Consider the following 19,405-nt stretch of genomic DNA (forward strand, 5'->3'; position numbering starts at 1 on the left):
CATGGGAATATAGAGGACTGAGAAACAAAACTATAATGCAAGGATGAATCAGCTAATCAACAAAAAGATGGGGTAGGACCAAAAAACTGCAGTTTAACAAATGGCAAGGAAATAAGAAACGAAAAGGAGTGGGTATCCCAAAGATCAAGAGGCATAAGGGGAAAAAAGAAAAAGAAACCGACTATCTGCAAAGTATGGACCTATTTGGGTATTAATGAAAACAAAATTTTTAAATGTGTGGGCCAACTACAATAGCTGAACACTTCAAATTTTGTAATATGAATTTGTGTGATGATACTGGTTTATTTTCTTAAGTTCTTATATTTTAGAAATACATGCCAAAATAATTATCAGTAAACTTACTTAGTAAGATTTATTCAGAATTATCTGACGGGGGAGGAAATGAGATTGGCTATAAACTGGTAACTGTTAACATTAGGTGATAGGTCTATAGGATAGTTTATTATACTGGTCTCTTTACATTTGTATATGCTTTAAACTACCCATTTCAGAAAGCTTTAAAAAAATGAAACATTTTTGAAGTTAAAAGATCTAATATAACTAAAGAATGAGGACACAGTTCATGCAAATCAGTAAGATAATAAGAATTACCACCAATATTCTTTGAAAGACACTTTAGAACATAAGAAGACAAACCAGAGACTGCAAGCAAAGAAAATATCTGATAAAAAGCCTTTATCAGAATATATATTAGAAATTTCAAAACTCAGTGATAAAACACATTTTTAAATGTTCAAAAGATTTAAACAAGACTTCACCCAAAAAAAAAAGATCTAACAATAGCAAATATAAACATGAAAAAAATTCAATTAGGGAAATCCAAATCAAAATTATAACAATACCCCTTCATACCCTCTAGGAAGACTAAAATAAAAAGACAGAAAATGACTGCAGGCAAGAATGTGGAGAAATTGAAACCCTAAGGCATTGCTAGTAGGAATATAACACGGCCCTGTCACCTTGGAAAATAGTTTGGCGGTTCTTCAAAATATATTGTTGCCATATCATTCAGCAACTCCATCAAGAATTATTCTATTATCAAGAGAACTGAGAATATATACTCACACAAAAACTTGTATATGAAATGAATGTTCACAGCAGCATTATTTGCAATGTTCAAAAAGTGGAAACCATCCTAATGTCCATCAACTGAAGAACAGATAAATTGTGGTAGAGCAACACAATGGAATATTTAGCAATTAAAAGAAATGAAGTATCAGTACTATTTAGCTTAACATAGATAGATGCACATAGATATTCATGGACATTTATAACACAGGTTAGTATATACACACGCATGCCCTTGCTCTGTCAGTGGAGAGAAGATGGAAGCAATAAGCACCCCAGTAGCAAAGGCCATACCTACTGCCCAGATCTTGGCTTCTTATACCATTCTCAAACAAAAGGAGCCAAATTCCCGTAGAGAAATGGCTGATTCTACGACTGTAGCAAGAATTATACAGGATGATTATGGAATATCTTCTAGTGCCAAAAAGAGTGCTTAAAAAACAAACAAACAAGAAACCATCAAACACATACAATGGTGCTTAGGGACGCAGGAGCTACCTGAGAGTTCCCAACAACCAAAACCAGACCAACAAAGCCAAGCGAACACTGTATCATAATCCAGACAAAACAGACATCCATGAGTCCAAATGGCTGAATAAACGAATGGGGGAGAACAGATAAACATACATGGAGGAGAAATCCTAATAACTTCCATAGATACTCCACTCTCAAGGAAGAGCGCATAACACCCTGCTCCCCTAGGCTGACGTCTTTCCATGAGTACAGTACGAAAGGGGGTTTGGGGTGGGGAGGAGTTTTCCAGTGGAGCAATCTAACATACATATTTCATAGAGGTTAATATCAACAGCGATGTCATGTAGATGGTATGCACTCTTTTGATACGATGTAATAGGAATGGCATTTTATCTCTCTGGTCTCCCTCCCCAGGACCCATAAAACCAGTTTAATCACAAGAAAAACTTCAGACATGTCCCAACTAAGAAATTTTCTACAAATAGGTGACCAGTACTCCTCTAAAATGTCAAAATCATCAAAAACAAGGTCAATTAAGTCCAATCGCTCAGTCGTGTCCGACTCTTTGCCACCCCATGAATTGCAGCACGCCAGGCCTCCCTGTCCATCACCAACTCCCGGAGTTCACTCAGACTCACGTCCATCGAGTCCGTGATGCCATCCAGCCATCTCATCCTCTGTCATCCCTTTCTCCTCCTGCCCACAATCCCTTCCAGCATCAGAGTCTTTTCCAATGAGTCAACTCTTCGCATGAGGTGGTCAAAGTACTGGAGCTTCAGCTTTAGAATCATTCCTTCCAAAGAAATCCCAGGGCTGATCTCCTTCAGAATGGACTGGTTGGATCTCCTTGCAGTCCAAGGGACTCTCAAGAGTCTTCTCCAACACCACAGCTCAAAAGCATCAGTTCTTTGGCGCTCAGCCTTCTTCACAGTCCAACTCTCACATCCATACATGACCACAGGAAAAACCATAGCCTTGACTAGACGGACCTTAGTCGGCAAAGTAATGTCTCTGCTTTTGAATATGCTATCTAGGTTGATCGTAACTTTTCTTCCAAGGAGTAAGCGTCTTTTAATTTCATGGCTGCAATCACCACCTGCAGTGATTTTGGAGCCCAGAAAAATAAAGTCTGACACTGTTTCCACTGTTTCCCCATCTATTTCCCATGAAGTGATGGGACCAGAGCCTTGATCTTCGTTTTCTGAATGTTGAGCTTTAAGCCAACTTTTTCACTCTCCTCTTTCACTTTCATCAAGAGGCTTTTGAGTTCCTCTTCACTTTCTGCCATAAGGGTGGTGTCATCAGCATATCTGAGGTTATTGATATTTCTCCCGGCAATCTTGATTCCAGCTTGTGTTTCTTCCAGTCCAGCGTTTCTCATGATATACTCTGCATATAAGTTAAATAAGCAGGGTGACAATATACAGTCTTGACGTACTCCTTTTCCTATTTGAAACCACTCTGTTGTTCCATGTCCAGTTCTAACTGTTGCTTCCTGATCTACATACAGATTTCTCAAGAGGCAGGTCAGGCAGTCTGGTATTCCCATCTCTTTCAGAATTTTTCACAGTTTATTGTGATCCACACAGTCAAAGGCTTTGGCATAGTCAATAAAGCAGAAAAGATGTTTTTCTGGAACTCTCTTGCTTTTTCCATGATCCAGCGGATGTTGGCAATTTGATCTCTGGTTCCTCTGCCTTTTCTAAAACCAGCTTGAATGTCAGGAAGTTCACGGTTCACGTATTGCTGAAGCCTGGCTTGGAGAATTTTGAGCATTACTTTACTAGCGTGTGAGATGAGTGCAATTGTGCGGTAGTTTGAGCATTCTTTGGCACTGCCTTTCTTTGGGATTGGAATGAAAACTGACCAGTCCTGCAGCCACTGCTGAGTTTTCCACATTTGCTGGCATATTGACTGCAGCACTTTCACAGCATCAGCTTTCAGGATTTGAAATAGCTCAACTGGAATTCCATCACCTCCATTAGCTTTGTTCGTAGTGATGCTTTCTAAGGCCCACTTGACTTCACATTCCAGGATGTCTGGCTCTAGATGAGTTATCACACCATCGTGATTATCTGGGTAGTGAAGATCTTTTTGTACAGTTCTTCTGTGTATTCTTGCCACCTCTTCTTAAAATCTTCTGCTTCTGTTAGGTCCATACCATTTCTGTCCTTTATCGAGCCCATCTTTGCATGAAATGTTCCCTTGGTATCTCTAATTTTCTTGAAGAGATCTCTAGTCTTTCCCATTCTGTTCTTTTCCTCTATTTCTTTGCACTGATCGCTGAAGAAGGCTTTCTTATCTCTTCTTGCTAGTCTTTGGAACTCTGCATTCAGATGCTTATATCTTTCCTTTTCTCCTTTGCTTTTCGCCGCTCTTCTTTTCACAGCTATTTGTAAGACCTCTCTGGACAGCCATTTTGCCTTTTTGCATTTCTTTTCCATGGGGATGGTCTTGATCCCTGTCTCCTGTACAGTGCCACGAACCTCATTCCATAGTTCATCAGGCACTCTATCTATCAGATCTAGGTCCTTAAATCTATTTCTCACTTCCACTGTATAATCATAAGGGATTTGATTTAGGTCATACCTGAATGGTCTAGTGGTTTTCCCTACTTTCTTCAATTTAAGTCTGAATTTGGTAATAAGGAGTTCATGATCTGAGCCACAGTCAGCTCCTGGTCTTGTTTTTGTTGACTGTATAGAGCTTCTCCATCTTTGGCTGCAAAGAATATAATCAATCTCATTTTGGTGTTGACCATCTGGGGATGTCCATGTGTAGAGTCTCCTCTTGTGTTGTTGGAAGAGGGTGTTTGCTATGACCAGTGCATTTTCTTGGCAAAACTATTAGTCTTTGCCCCGCTTCATTCCATATTCCAAGGCCAAATTTGCCTGTTACTCCAGGTGTTTCTTGACTTCCTACTGTTGCATTCCAGTCCCCTATAATGAAAAGGACATCTTTTTTGGGTGTTAGTTCTAAAAGGTCTTGTAGGTCTTCATAGAACCATTCAACTTCAGCTTCTTCAGCGTTACTGGTTGGGGCACAGACTTGGATTACTGTGATACTGAATGGTTTGCCTTGGACGTGCAACCCCACGTCCAAGAAGCGGTGGCTGCGTGGGTGCAGGAGGGCCTAGAAGAGCTATCCCACGTTGAAGGTCAGGAAGGGAGGCAGTGAGGAGATACCCTTCGTCCAAGGTAAGGAGCAATGGCTGTGCTTTGCTGGAGCAGCCGTGAAGAGATAACCCACGCCCAAGGTAAGAGAAACCCATGCCCAAGGTAAGAGAAACCCAATGAAGATGGTAGGTGTTGCAAGAGGGCACCAGAGGGCAGACACACTGAAACCATACTCACAGAAAACTAGTCAATCTAATCACACTAGGACCACAGCCTTGTCTAACTCAATGAAACTAAGCCATGCTCGCGGGGCAACCCAAGACGGGCGGCATGGTGGAGAGGTCTGACAGAATGTGGTCCACTGGAGAAGGGAATGGCAAACCACTTCAGTATTCTTGCCTTGAGAACCCCACGAACAGCATGAAAAGGCAAAATGATAGGACACTGAAAGAGGAACTCCCCAGGTCAGTAGGTGCCCAACACGCTAATGGAGATCAGTGGAGAAATAACTCCAGAAAGAAGGAAGGGATGGAGCCAAAGGAAAAACAATACCCAGCTGTGGAGGTGACTGGTGATAGAAGCAAGGTCTGATGCTGTAAAGAGCAATATTGCATAGGAACCTGGAATGTCAGGTCCATGAATCAAGGCAAATTGGAAGTGGTCAAACAAGAGATGGCAAGAGTGAATGTCGACATTCTAGGAATCAGCGAACTAAAATGGACTGGAATGAGTGAATTTCACTCAGATGACCATTATATCTACTACTGTGGGCAGGAATCCCTTAGAAGAAATGGAGTAGCCATCATGGTCAACAAGAGTCTGAAATGCAGTACTTGGATGCAATCTCAAAAACAAGAAGATGTTGCAACAACTAAAAACAAAAGTAAGGAGAAACTAAGGAGACAGGACAATGAAATGTAACGCAGAATCCTGTATGGGATCCAGAAACAGATAAAGGTTGTTGGGTAAGAAGGAAGGAAATCTAAACAAAGTAAGAGCTATAGCTTATTATCAACTAGGACCCAACAATGTTGGTTCAATAACTATGATGAATGGGGACTTCCTTGGTGGTCCAGTGGTTATTAAGACTTTGTGCTTCTACTGCAGGGGACACAGGTTTGATTCCTGGTTGAGCAACTAAGATCCCACATAACTCGTGGTGCGGTCAAAGAAAAATGATAAATGTACCATAAAATGAATGAAAGCTGTTAACAACCAGAGAGACTAGCTGTGGAGAAAATGGGAACTCCCTCTCTTCAATTTTTCTATAAATCTGTAACTATTTAAAAGTTCACTTTTTAAAAAAGGAACGAAACACTAAAACACACTGCAACATGGAAGAGCCTTGAAAATGCACTAAGTGAAAGAAGCTGGTCACAAAAAGCTGCATGAAGTAGGACTCCATTTATATGAGATGTCCAGAATAGGCAATCTATACAGACAGGAAGTAGATTAGTGGTTGTCAGGGGCTAGTGTGAAGGGAAAACCAAGTGAATGTTAATTGCTTGTTTTTGGAGTGATGAAAATATACTCTAAAATTACACAGTGGTGATGTTCCAAAACTCAGTGAATATATACTAAAAACCACTGAACCCGCACACTTTAAGACTGAACCTCTTATACCCTGCTACTTTGGGAAAGTTAGGCAGTTTCTTAAAACGTTAAACATGGACTTACCATATAACCCAGTTATTTCACCCTAGAATTCCTGCCAAGAGAAATTGAAGTGTTGGGAGGAATAAGCTTATCCTCTCCCAACTTAGGTTCAGCGATTGGTGGCTTGTGAATTTTAGCTGACAACAGACAGATTAACAGGAGAAAATACAAAGTTTGTTGATATATGTGTGCTGAAGCACACAAAAGAAGTGGCTCTTTAAATAAAGATAGGCATTTATACTAACTTGATGAGGGAAAACAAGGAGGAGAGAAGAGGTTTCATAGGAAAAACAAATGGGAGATAAAGCTTGTGATGATGTTTGCTTATAAAGGAGTGAGTGGTCTTCATATTTTTTCAGACCAGTTAAACTTCCCAGGAAAGTATTTATGGCAGCCTCACTCCCAGAAGATTCTGCCTTTAGTAGTCAGATAAGGAAAGCTCTGAAAAGGCTTCTTTCTTCATCTGTTGAATTTTAAATGTCTTTAGTTTAAAATAAGTTTCATTATCAACCTTGGCAGTCCAAGTGAGTCCCCACAAAATCATACATGCATACAGAGGCCAGCTCATAAGTGCTCGTATCAACTTTGTTTATAGTAGTAATCAAAACAGAAAACAAGCTAAATGTCTATCAGCAAATAGATAAACAAATTGTGGTATGTCCACACAATGGAATACTACTCAGATTTTAAAAGGAAGGAGCTGTTGATTCACTAACTTGAGTCGAACTTACATCATGCTGACTGAAAGAAGCCAGACCAATAGAATCTATATTACATAACTCCTTATATACAACTCCAGAAAATACAAATTAATTTTTAATGAAAGCCAGAACAGCAGTAGTTGCTTGAAGGTAATACAAAAGGGGATAAAGAAACTTCTAGGCAGTAATAGTCACTCTCTTTTTATGTGTGTGGTGATGGTTTCATGGATAAACTTATGTCAAAACCTACCAAAGTAAACTTTAAAGATACTACTGTAACATATAAAATATTTACTAAAATGGCTTAAATTGTTATAAATTGAGAAAATAAAATTTACTCCCAATGTCTGACATGAGGAAAAAGCTCTAGGGTTTTTGTTTTTTGACATATAGAATGTTTAACTCTTAAAATATTTCACACATTAAAAGAAAATGAAAGTAGTTCAATTAATTCTTGAGTGCCTATTATCCACTTTAAGAAATAAAACAAACCCATGGATCTAAGGCCACTTTGCAAAGCCGTCTTATTTCATTCTTCCACGAAGGGAACCACTGTTCACCATTTTGTGCTTATCATTCCCCTACTTAAGCTTTATCACATATGTATTTATACAGAACTACCAGGCTTCTCCATCCATGGGATTCTCCAGGCAAGAATACTGGAGTGGGTTGCCATTTCTTTCTCCAGGGCAATCTTCCCGACCCAGTGATCAAACCCAGGTCTCCAGCATTGGAGGCAGACGCTTTAACCTCTGAGCCACCAGGGAAGATCAATATATTAAGATACATATTCTTGAAATTTTTTGTATTCTGTGAAAATTTTTTTCTATTCAACATTTATGTTTTGAGTTTCACCCATATTAAAATTAGCTATTTGGGCCTTAAACATTTTTTCTTCCTCAATATTGCCAGAGACTCATCTGCTTTATCAGTTTTCTCAAGGAAATGTTTGTCTTTGCTGATTATTTTATCTTCACTTTTCTATTTCACTATTTTTCTTATTGTTTACATTTTTATCTTTCTATAAATGTCTTTCTATTCATTCTATGAATTTCTTCTATTGTTCTTCATCTAAGGTCAAAGGGGGAAAACAAAAGCAGGATATTAAGTTACATGCAACAGGATCAATACTGTTTTTTAAAAATTACAAGCCTGCAGAAATGGAAAAAAGAAACAAAGAAAATGGATGATAAATCTTTTAATCACAAACTTTGACATACCATCACTACCGTATGCCCTAAAAGTGTGAAAAGTTATTATCAAGACATAACTGGAGAACAGAACTGACAGCTAAAAATGGTTAACATGCATTTTAAAATGTTCATTATTGGTCAAAGTCATGTAAATATACCAGTTGAAATAATCATGCCAAATTTTCCAAGTAAAATTGGGTAAGATTTTTAATTACTGTAACATGAATTATGCTGGAGAGGATAAGGGTGAACAATTAGTCTCATCTCTTCATGGGGGACTTATAAAGGAGCACAAAATTTTAACCTACATTTTCTAACAGTAAGTGGCCTAAAAATTCACACTCTGATCTGCCGATTCAACATGTGTATTTCTGCATAGGAATATGAAAGGTATACTAAAACTATTTTGTACTTTACTTTCTAAATATTATCCAATAAATCTGCATTTCTTATAATGGTGGTGGGAGCAGGATAGTATTTAAGTCATTCCTTTGACAGCAGCTTCTGGTGGGGAAAAAAAGCAACTCAAATCAAAACACCAAATGAAAAGAGTTGGCCTGTCTCTTGACTGGCCAGGACATGAAGGATGAAGCCATGAGAATATTGTGAGATGGTGCAAACCACCACGCCTCTTATCAGGAGCAGCTAATTGAAAGAATCAGGGAGCAGGCAACCCCTCCAGGACACCTCATTTCCATACATGAATGAAATCCCTCAGATGCCAGCTAGAGCTAAATACAGAATCTGAAAGCACACAGCGTCCTTACCCCTTCCATCCCTCCTCAGGGTATATATGCAGGACACAGATGCCATACCACAATTTTATAGTGCACAGCACTCTTATTTATGGAAAGAGGCCAAAAAACTTCACAGCTGCTTGTTACTTTGATTTTGTCTTTGCCTTTTCTTAGTTCTGCGGCTATTGACGTAAGATCTGTCACCCACAAATGGAGGGGGGAGCCTCCCCACAACACTTCCACTTTCCAGGGCTGCAAGAACAGCTCTGACTATGATGGGCTTTAAAACGCACGCAGACATTACTATTCCAGACCTATTACTGGAAGCCCACGCTACCCACTTTTAACCCCTTCAGAACCAAACCCCCAACAAAACACAAAACTAGGAGTTACATTACGATGACCAAGGAGCTACAGATGGCCTTTCTTAGCATCAAATACATCACCAAAACAAGGCAGAATAAGAAAGAGACGTTTCATTCAAAAATTACAAACAAAAAAACTTTTCTGTGGGTAGAAACAAAAATAGCTAATACTGACAGATGTCTGTAGACAAGCCCAACACATACTGTGGTTGACAAAATCATAACATGAAGAAAGCAGAATGAAATCAAGATGAGTAAGATGAAGCATAAGGAATGTTGGTGGTTTTACAGCATCCACCACTCCTAACCCTTACTCTCAAATGCATTGAAGTTCAAGAACAAGTACATTGCTGAGTATCCGTAAACACAGCTAAAAAACACAGTAAAATCTCATTACTGACCACTCTAGGATATCCATGACATAAAATACAGTGCATTCAGACTAAAATGCACAACACCGCTGTCATCTGCTACACACCTTACCCAGCTTAGCTGGCACTACAAAAATACCAAGAGACAATATTCGAGTCCAGAAAGGATTTGGGAGGAAAGCATACAAAAAAGGAAGAGAACGCTCCTCTCTCCCTTGAGAATGCTCCTTGATTGTAAATACTGACAAATACTGCCTACAGTGCCACAGATGTGGCCAAAGCCAAAACTCAGGCAGACTTGCGGAACCTTCCTCATTGACCTGTGAAGAATTCCCAATGCCTGGCTAAGCCTCACATGAGAAAGGAAACACTGGAGTGAGTGAACTTGTCAGAGTCTCAGATAGCACAAAGGCTCAGCTCAAGAAAAAGCTGATTCACTCAGTGCAGAAAACCATTTGGGAGGGAAAAAATGTTAAGGACAGTTAACAAACTCACCCTTTATATAGATAACAAAAATATCCAACTAGTAATGATAGCGACATCTGGATAATAGCATTATAGGTTCTTTCCGGGGGGTGGGGGGAGGTTTGTACAATAAATACAAATTTTATTATTATAATTTTGACTGCAGTGGGTCTTCGTTGCAAGCATTTGGGCTCCTCTAGTTGTGGTGGGCAGTCTCTAGAACACACAGGCTCAGTAGTTGCAGCATGTAGGATCTTATTTCCCACACCAGGGACTGAACCCGGAGCTCCCCTGCACCGGGAGCACCAAGTCTTATCCAATGTACCACTACGGAAATCCCAACATAAAATATTTTTAGTTTTAAAAATTAAAATGGGCAACACTTGTTGCTATCAAAGACCCAGTGGTCAATTTCGTAGAAGTTCATAGTGAGAAAAACCCAATTCCTCAAAGGGACACTCATCAAGTCTTGTCACCTTGCTTAGAGTTAACCCACTCTAGCTTCCGTGACTAAGAACTAACTGTCCCTCCAGACCAGGGTCTCTGCTGTGGAAAGGAGAGGCAAGGCAACCCAAGTACCACGGATGTCCTACCACGGGTCCTTGATCATTGGACTGGGTCCTTCAGAGGCAACAGAGTTATTGAGAGAATACTGGAGTGGGTAGCTGTTCCCTTCTCCAGGAGATCTTCCCAACCCAGGGATTGAACCCAGCCAGATCTCCCGAATTGCAGTCGATTCTTTACCAGCTAAGCCACCAGGGAAGACCAGGATTACTGGAGTGGGTAGCCTATTCCTTCTCCAGGGGATCTTCCTGACCCATCAAACCAGGGTCCCCTGCATTGCAGGCAGATTCTTTACCAGCTGAGCTACCAGGGAAACCCAGAGTAATTGTAAGGGGTATACAAATCCATGCACACTTTCATGAATTTTTGGCAAGCTGATGAACAATGAATCTTACACATATGCTATCATAATTTTTGGAGGTATATATGGGTCATTTAATTTAAAAAACTAATAGAAACTGGGACTCTGACAACCTAAAGTGGTGGGATGGGGTGGGAGGGAGGCTCATATGTGTATCTATAGGTGATGTATGTTGATGTATGGCAGAAACCAACACAATATCATAATTATTCAATTAAAAATAAAGAAAAAACTAAGAGTTATGGAGTCTCATTTTCTAAAGGTAGACGACCATGAATCTACTTCATACACCAAGGTCTTCTAGCTATAGAAAAATCTGCACTTTCCAAAAGGATGAAGCAACTTACAAAGACAACATTTAAAAAATTATTTCCCATAAAAGAAAAATAAAGCTAGAGGAAGTTAAGAACTTAAACTAGTATGAAATTAGTGAGAAAATTAAAACCAAAAAACACACTATCAGGTGGAGGTGACCCTGAAGCTCAGTAATAGCACCAAGCTGCACCCAGGAGAAAGCAAGCCTCCGTCATGTACTAAATACAGCTCAGTCTCTGGAAACAGAGGGAAGCACAGGACCAAAGGTCCTCTTATTAAACAAACATTAATTAATACCAAGTCAGAATAAAATTTCCGGCATATAGAAACAAAGCTGTGTCTGACTGAAGACTTGTCCATGTTTAATTAAGCAACAAAGAAACATGATTAAGTTGTCTTATGGAAAAGATGTCATAAAGATTATTTAAAATAATCAGAGATGTTTGTTGAGCTGGGCCACTTCAAGTAGCATTCAACAATAGTGGAATACTGGAGGCACAGAGAACTTGCTCAAAGCTGATGGGCATGCAATTTGCTGAGAAAGGAGAATGTAGAGGTAATGATGGGTATAAACTCAGGAGGACTTAGTGTTAATCCTTCCTAATGAGCCTGGCATCTGGGAGCACAGCCTGCTCAGCAACAGCCATTGGAAGCATCACTCTGTGATGCTTCTGACTCCTTTGTGACTCATCGCTTCAACACAAGGTCTGAGGGTTTTCTTTGGCGGGGAAGAAAAAGGAAGAAAACAGCTTTACCCCAAGTACAAAGCTGAATTTTAAGGTAAAATGGTATTTAAATTATTAACTCAAAACACTTCAACGACTTATAACATTAAAACAAGCAACCAAAGCAAGATAAAATACCAGCCAGATTTCTCACTAAAACACTCGTTCCCTGCTAGCAGAGGGCCCCATATTGCTTGTAGCAAGATTTCAATTTGCTTCTGCCCACCCCTTCAAAAAAATCCACAAACAAAAGAAGCACAAGAAACAAAATTAACATCATTAAAATAAAAAGAAGAGAAGACTTCAATGACTCATTCCTCCCTCAGTAAACTCAATGACTTGAGACAAAAAATTTACATCCTATTTTCTTCTACCTACCCTCTCCATCCCTCCCAACATTTCCCCCCTAAAATTCAGCCAACTATTTAAAAAAAATTTTAAATCCATTACAGAGTTGAAAAAGTTTCCAGCCAAGAAATGTATGTGAATGCTGACCAGCTCGTCTACACCAGGCTTGGTTCTGTGTCTTTGATGACAGAACAGAAGACACAGCCCCTGGTCCCTAAGTTGAGAGTCGGATGGGAGAACAGAAATAAGTCAGAAGGCAATTAAAATATCAGGTGCCGAGTGGTTCGACAGTGTTAAGAGAAATATAGGAGACACACCTAATTCAGACATGGCAGAAAATGTAAGGCTTTGTGAAAGAAATGGCGTCTTAAAGGCTAAGTAATTACGGGAATTAAGGAGAAAAAGAAAGGAGCAAATGGATTACTAGCAGAGAAAACATGTGTGCAAAAGCCCTGAAACGAAGAGTGATGGGGTTTTGGCTCCAGCCAAAGAACAAAGTCTGTTGAAGTTTATTAATTCCTACTGACTATGGGGCGAGGCACCTGTGTTATTTGCTGGTTCTCATGGTGACCCTGGAAGGGAGAGGCTCTGTCAGGGCGAGTCACCTTCACACAAAGTTCCCAGTCTTCCACGCCATCATTCTGGGGTTAGAGATCCGAACACAGAAGCCCTGCCACCTCTGCCTTATATTCTACGAAGACAAGTCTTCAGACTTACTGGACAAAAAGCAAAGCCCTGGAACCCTCTCCAGCTCCCGCACATAGTAGGGACTCCAATCAGTTTAGTAAACGCTTATACAAACAGAAGCAGAGGTGGGGAGGGACTGGGCTCAGCAACCCAAGAGAGAAAGATAAAAATGACCCTAGGTCTGGGAGAACACAGTCATGCGGGCTGGTTAAGGTCAAATCCAACAGAGGGCATGCAGAGTACCACCGTGAATGTGATGTCCGAAAAGGCACCAGTTATTAACCAGCACGTGCTTCCTTCTTCCCTGTTATCGGACAGGAAAGGTAAGTTCTCAGTGCAAAATGACAAGCTGTATTCTGAACCGAAATCTCACTAGGTTTTGAAAAGCTTACCCTTCATGTATTCCCCAGTGATCAGGGCCCCTCCTCTTGAGATCGTGGCCCTACCACTGATTTGACATCCGAGTGCTGACCACAGTGTGGTCCTACTGAGGCAGTGTGAATAATGCTTTCAAACGCGTCTACTTCCTAATCCCTGAAGTATCTCGTATGGCAAATGAGACTCTGCAGACATGATTCAATTAAGTGTCTTGAGCTAGGGAGCTTATGCCTGGTGATCCAAGTAGGCTGGATGTTCTCACAAAGCTCCTTATACAAGGGGCACAAGAAGAATCAAAGCCAGAGAGATGACCGTGTGACAATATAAGCAGAGACCAGAGTGACACACTCTGAAGATGGAAGAAGAGGCCACAAGCCAAGAAATTCAGGCAGCCGCTGAACACAGGAAAAGGCAAGGAAATGGTTTCTCCTCCACAACTGGAAGGAACAGCCCTGTCAATGCCTTGACCTCTGAGACTGAGTTCAGGCTCCTGGCTTCTGGAACTGAAAAGAGAATAAAATTTTGTTTTAAGCCATGGAATTTGTGGTAATTCTTACAGCACCAATAGGAGCCTAGCATGCCTATTTTTATGTTTGCATGTAAAGCCAATGTTCTGTGCCAGTCAACCCTGCACTGCTTTAAAACAGTCCGCAAAACCAAAGTTAGGGGATATAGACAATAAAACAAGAACAGAATACTGATAATCTTTAAAGCCAAGCACATGGAGGTTTATTACACTATTTTCTCTATATGTATATATTTGGAAACTTTCAAACGACAGAATCTTACAAGTCACTTTAAAATTCCTAAGGAAGACGACATACAGATGGCCGAAATGCACATGTTCATCCTGATGGATTATCAGAAAAATGCACATCAAAACTACGATGAGGTACCACCTCTCACTGGTCACAAGTGGCCATCATCAAAAAGTCTGCTAACAATAAATGCTAGAGAGGGTGTGGAGAAAAGGGCACTCTCCTACACTGTTGGTGGGAATGTAAGTATGACCCACTATGAAGAACAATATGGAGGCTCCGAAAAAACTAAAACCAGAAGTAGCATATGATCCAGCAATCCCACTCCTGAGCGTATATCCCAAGAAAACCATAATTCAAAACATACATGTATCCCAGTGTTCACTGTAGCACTATCTACAACAGCCAAGTCATGGAAGCAACCTAAATGTCCATCAACAGAGGGATGGATAAAGACGTGGTGCATACATACAATGGAATATTACTCAGCCACTAAAAAGGATGGAATAATGCCATTTGCAGAAACGTAGATGGACCTAGATATCACCATACTAAGTCAAGTCAGACAAAGGACAAACATCATATGATTATCACTTATATACAAAATCTTAAAAAAATGGAACAAGTGAACTTATTTACAAAACAGAAACAGATTCACAGACTCTGAAAACAAACTCATGGTTACCAAAGGTCGTGGTGGGATAAACTAGGAGTTTGGGATTAACATATACACATTACTATACATAAAATAATCAACAAGGACCTACTGTATAGCAAAGGGAACTCTACTCAATAGTCTGTAATAACCTATATGGGAAAAGGATCTGAAAATGAATGGGAATATGCATTTGTATAACTGAATCACTCGCTGTACACCTAAAACCAACACAACACTGTCTAATACAAAATAAAAATCACATTTTAAAAAGTCAGTTATAAGATAAAATTTCTAAGCAGTACACCACATCTCGACACTGTCCCCAACATCTCAGTCATCTCGAGGTGCTACAGCAAATCCCAGAGACTGGACTGCTCACACAACAGAAATGGGCTCCTCACAGTTCTAGAAGCTGGAGTCCCAGATCAGGGTGCCAGCCTGGCCAAGTTCTTGCTGAGGGCCCTCTTCCTGGTCCACACTCAGTCCCTCCTTGCCATAGTCTCACGTGGCAAGAGAGAAAGCGTCTCTTGTGTCTCTTCTTGTAAGGGCACCTACCCGATACATGGGGCTCTACTCTCCCTATTAACCTAATTATCTCCCAAGGACTCTGTCTCCAAATGCCATGACATTAGGGATTATGGCTTCAACGTGAAAATTCTGGGGAGACACAAACATTCAGTTCACAGCCAACACTAAGGCCAGATGAGCCAGTTATTCCTCCAACATTGGAACAAATCATTATTTCCTTACAGGGTCTCTCGACTTAAGATGGTAGAGGAGAAGGACATGAGTTCACCTTGTCTTACATAATCACAACCAACCGCTCAACAACCATCAACCAAAAAAACCACTAGAACCTACGAAAAGAGATACCCTACAACTGAAGACAAAGAGGCCACAAGAAGACAGCAGGAGGGCCTCAACTGAGATAAAACCAAGTCCCATAAATACCGCTTACTGGCTAGTGGTTAGGGGACACATGACAAAAACTACCATCTTTCAACCTATCCTCAGTCTGTATGAGAGGCACACAGGAGCTGAGCAGCTGAAGAATCATTCATATTTCTTGTGCCCAATTTCCCTAGGATGGAGGATCGTGGAGTAAGACGATATACAGAGATTCTCCACCCAAATTATTACACTGCTCTTTATTGCTGACCACATATAGGTAAATCCATCTAGGATGAACACAACTCTGTAAAAGTCAAAGAGCAAGATATATCTGAGCCATATCTGAACAGGTGGTTTTACCTTCAGAGAGCCCCAGCTGATCGTGCTCTGCCCCTCAGGACACGTCTTGAGAGCCTGTGCTTTCAACAGAGCTTCCCCAAAGCACACCACCACCTCTGCTACACAGCTGCCACAGCAAAAGGGGGCTGCTCCAACGAGGCCAACCTAGCCTCCCAAGGCAAGGTAGGTAACAGAATTATGCCCTTCCACCAAATAGCATGTCCGTGCATGTCAAGTCACTTCAGTCGTGTCCGACTCTTTACGACCCTATGGACAGCAGCCTGCCAGGCTCCTCTGTTCATGGGATTCTCTAGGTAAAAATACTGGAGTGGGTTGCCATGCCCTCCTCCAGGGGAACTTCCTGACCCAGGGATGGAGCCTGTGTCTCTTATGTCTCCTGCATTGGCAGGCGGGTTCTTTAGAGACACTTGGGAAGCACAAATAACATGTTACAAGCACCAAAAAAAAAAAAAATTTTTTTTTGTTCTTTTTTAAAAAAAAATTTTTAGCCACACTACGTGGCTTAGGGATCTTAGTTCCCCAACCAGAGATGGAACCCATGCCCTCGGCAGTGAAAGTGCAGAGTCCTAACCACTGGACCACTAGGTAATTCCCTAAGGCACCAAAACCTCAAGGCCCCAGCACTTCTGGTTCACTTCAAAAGCCACCTAGTGGCTCTGTGCCTGGGCCCACCCCTTAAACACTTACACAATCACAGGCCAAGGCCAGTTGTATGCATCACAGCAGAAAGATGGAGAGTGAAGAGTCAGTTGGAAGAAAGAAGGTATTCAGGATGGTATCACAACTCAGGTTTTTAACTCACACTTGAAGGAAGAGCTCTATGAAAATCAAACAATTGTTCTGTTTCAGAGGAACCCAAAAAGTAGGCAAAGGAAGCCAGTCACACTTCAGATTCGGTCACTGAGCCGTAGGCATCCATTCTCTCGGGCAGCGCTTGCAGTTTTCCAACAGATTCTCAGAACACAGGTGCAGGGCCCCTGCTGGGGGTGTTCTGCCATCAGTGTCGCCAGCATGAACTGCTGGAGGCATTTTATCATCTCCGCTTGTTGTAAAAATGTTCTTCATTCGCTAAGACTCTTCACAGTATGAAAAACATTGCAGGAAGTCCTCTGAACTAAAGATCGGAAAAGTCACTGCTTCTCTATGGATCTGCATAGAGAAACTGCAGTAGACTTCAGCATATAAAGCTCATGAGAGATCAGACCAGTTTGAGTTACAGCCTGTCACACAACACTGCAAATTTGTGTCATGGAATAGGAAGTATCCTTGGATAATGAAGGCAGTTAAGTTCACGTCCAACAATAAGAATTTTTATAAAAAGTAATATTTATGGACAACAAAGGAGGTGTTGTGAATAAAACATTTTAGTGCTTGGTTAGAGAGAATGAAACTATAATCTTCCAAAAGAGACTTTTTCAGATACATTCATTCATTCTGGGTGACATCAGAGATAGAAAGATGGAGATAAAGAGACCATATCGTGACAAGGTAGGTTCAGAGTGAAGATTAAGTATTTAGAACTTTTAGAACTTTTTACAGGAAATTCCCTGGCAGTCTAGTGGTTAGGACTTAGCACTCAGTGCTTTTACTGCAAGGTCCGGGGTGAGGTCCCTGCTCAGGGAACTAATATCCTGCAAGTTGCAGAACAGACAAAAGGATAAAAAGAAAGAAAATTTCATGGCAGATTGCCAGGAATTTTTTATGTCTGCTGAATCTAGTAATAAAAGTCAGGATTTGCCTTTTGGACTGACTTTTAAATTTTCATTTTCCTAATAATTTTTGCACTACAAAGTCACGGATTGATTAGAAATTTCAAAAACTCGTTCTTGGAACTTCCCTAGTGGTCCAGTGGCGAAGACCCCACACTCCCAATGCAGGGAGATATAGGTTCGATCCCTGCTCGGGGAACTAAGATCCCGCATGCTACATGGAGAGGCCAAAAACAAAACCCAAAGAACTGATCCTACCATTAAGCCTGGGAAGGAATGACCTAGAGCAGTAGTTCTAAATGGAGAAAATCTCACAACTTAGGGGGTGGTTTTAGAAATCTGTGGGCCCTCTGGGGTAGGAGAAAGGTCCTCAATCACACTGGCCAGGCAGAAACCAGATACATCACTCATCCTGACTCAAGCAGGACAACCTCACGCAGGGGATATGCCCCTGCCACGCACAGCTCTTCAAGGTTTGTAACAATCACATATACACACAAAAAATTTTTTTCTCAGGATATACCCTAAGGATTTATTGCTCAGTTTTAATATGTAGTCTACCTTCCAGAACTGCAACCACCAAGTCAGTCAAGATACAATTACATGTTGTTTTTTTTTTTCTTTTGTTTACTTGCTGTGCCAGGTCTTGGTTGCAGCACACAGCATGTGGGATTTTAGTTCCCCTAGTGGGGATCAAAACCATGTCCCCTGCATTACAAGGTGAATTCTTAACCACTGGACCATTAGGGAAGTCCCAAGATGCAATTATATTTTAACCTGCTAATCACCATCATTGCTGAAGAACTGATGCTTTCAAACTGTGGTGCTGGAGAAGACTCTTGAGTTTCTTGGAGAGCATGGAGACCAAACCAGTCAATCCTAAAGGAAATCAATACTGAATATTCGTGGGAAGGACTGATGCTGAAGCTCCAATACTTTAGCCACCTGAAGCAAAGAGCCAATTAATTGGAAAAGACCCTGATGCTGGAAAGACTGAGGGGTTGGTAGGTGGAGACAGGGCGACAGAGGATGAGATGGTTGGAGGGTACCCCTAACTGAATGGACATGAGTTTGAGCAAATTCTGGGAGATAGTGAAGGACAGGGAAGCCTTGTGTGCTGCAGTCCATGAGGTCACAAAGAGTCGGACACGACTGAGCATTTGAACAATAAACAATAAATCACCACTATGGCACTTCCCTTAGTGAAGAGGTGGCAAGACTACACAGAAGAACTATACAAAAAAGATCTTCACAACCCAGATAATCGTGATGGTGTGATCACTCACCTAGAGCCAGACATCCTGGAATGCGAAGTCAAGAAGGCATTAGGAAGCATCACTACGAACAAAGCTAGCAGAGGTGATGGAATTCCAGTGGAGCTATTTCAAATCCTGAAAGATGATGCTGTGAAAGTGCTGCACTCAGTATGCCAGCAAATCTGGAAAACTCAGCAGTGGCCACAGGACTGGAAAAGGTCAGTTTTC

The 19,405-nt window shown here is 41.0% G+C and overlaps 1 protein-coding gene across 6 annotated transcripts in view; it reads right to left on the reverse strand.

Moving 5' to 3' along the window:
- The window catches only part of IGF2BP3 (insulin like growth factor 2 mRNA binding protein 3), a 149,181-nt gene that overhangs the window by 60,796 nt on the left and 68,980 nt on the right, over positions 1-19,405 (reverse strand). The window lies entirely within an intron of this gene.

Source organism: Ovis canadensis, chromosome 4, assembly GCF_042477335.2.
Source record: "Ovis canadensis isolate MfBH-ARS-UI-01 breed Bighorn chromosome 4, ARS-UI_OviCan_v2, whole genome shotgun sequence".
NCBI classification, from domain to species: Eukaryota; Metazoa; Chordata; class Mammalia; order Artiodactyla; family Bovidae; genus Ovis; species Ovis canadensis.